Consider the following 1,713-nt stretch of genomic DNA (forward strand, 5'->3'; position numbering starts at 1 on the left):
CAACAAGCGCTGCAGCATCAGCTCGAGAGAGATCCAGACCGCCGTGCGTCTGCTGCTGCCCGGAGAGCTGGCCAAACACCCGTGTCTGAGGCACCAAGGCCGTCACCAAGTACACCAGCTCCAAGTAGAGCTTACGAAGCTTTCAGCTGCCACACAGGCTCTTTAAGAGCCACCCATTTTATCACATAAAGAGTCTCTAATGTTGAAAATGTCTGCGTCATTATAAGTAAGGTTACCAAGCAAATATAATTTGGGGGAAAAAAAAAAAAAAAAACGCAGGCTTCAGGGAACCAATGGACTCTTTGCTTTCTTTTAATGCCACTGGAGCTGAGAAGCCACCAGATTCAGATGTAGTCGAGAAGTGTTAATGCCATAAGTATCTTAAAAAACTACCAGGTTTATTATTTTATTTTATTTTTATTTTTTTTGCAACCGTTAAAACAACAACGGGGTCAAAGCTTCATGAACTAAAACATTTTGGTATGACTGGATCAGTTTCAGGTGTTTATGCTCAAATGACATGGGGATCAGTGGGTTAGATCTGGGGCACCCTGATCTCTGTGCTATGTTTGAGTTCCAAAAGTTGCCAAGAAAGCTATTCGAAAGGTCGGGAGCCATATATCCTCCTGAGAACCAGCAATAAAAAGCTTTGTGAATTTAGTGTTTTTTTTTCATGTCATTACCACTTTTTTCTTATGCTCTAAACAATGTAAAATTAAATTTTTGAAAAGTGATATTTTATTCATATGTTATGCTATGTCCTCTGTAGAGGACACCAGGGCTAAAATAAAATAAAATCACAAGAATAGACATGAAAAGACAAAAACAATGAGAATTTTTTTTAATCTATCAATTTTTTAGATTTCAGAATTTTTTATACCAAACTTTAAGGATGGTTCTCAACTATGTTATAAAATATATAAAATTATTTGATATACCATTTTGCTTTATGCAATGTGTGTAAAAATTCCATAAACTAGTTTTCCCATTAAGCACAATGTTATCTATACACTGTATCTAATTTGCATATTAAAGTGCTGTTGGGACAGCATGTTGAAAAAAGAAGTGTAATAATGGGAGTAGTAATTGGCCAAATTTTCATAATATCTAATATTTCATAACTATATTGCTATATAATTTGTTTTCCTATTCAATTCTTTTGTCTCCCAAAATGTATAATAAACATGCTTTTAGTCCTGGTGTCCTCTACAGTGGACATGTATGAAATGATGTCCTGTTTCGTAACAGAAGGTCATATTTTGATTTGAAACCCCATAACATTTTCCTGAGATGTTGATTTATGACAAACAATTTGAAAATTAATCAGATTTAAATTATAATTACAAAATATATTTTTCCATAAGGATGTACAATTTTATCACTAAATTAATGTCAGCCATTTTTAAAGACCAAGGAGAGGGAGTGGTCATGGTGAAACATCCAATCATTTGGTATCTCTGGAAAGCCCTGAATGTGCTCTGTACAGGACATCCAGACTTAAAACTGTGACATGTGAGGTCTCAGAGAAATTCACTAAAATATAATGTCCACTACAGAGGCAAAAACTCCATAGCTGGGTCTCAGGAGAATATAAAAAAAACACTTACATTGCTGGTAGGTCATCATTGCACAAGTTAACACACTCTCTACGATTAAAAAAAAATTAGAAGAGTTCTAAACTAACGCGCTGTCTTCACTGTATCTAACGCACAC

Source organism: Sinocyclocheilus rhinocerous, unplaced genomic scaffold (genome assembly GCF_001515625.1).
Source record: "Sinocyclocheilus rhinocerous isolate Xijiao unplaced genomic scaffold, SAMN03320098_v1.1 scaffold1366, whole genome shotgun sequence".
Lineage (NCBI taxonomy): Eukaryota > Metazoa > Chordata > Actinopteri > Cypriniformes > Cyprinidae > Sinocyclocheilus > Sinocyclocheilus rhinocerous.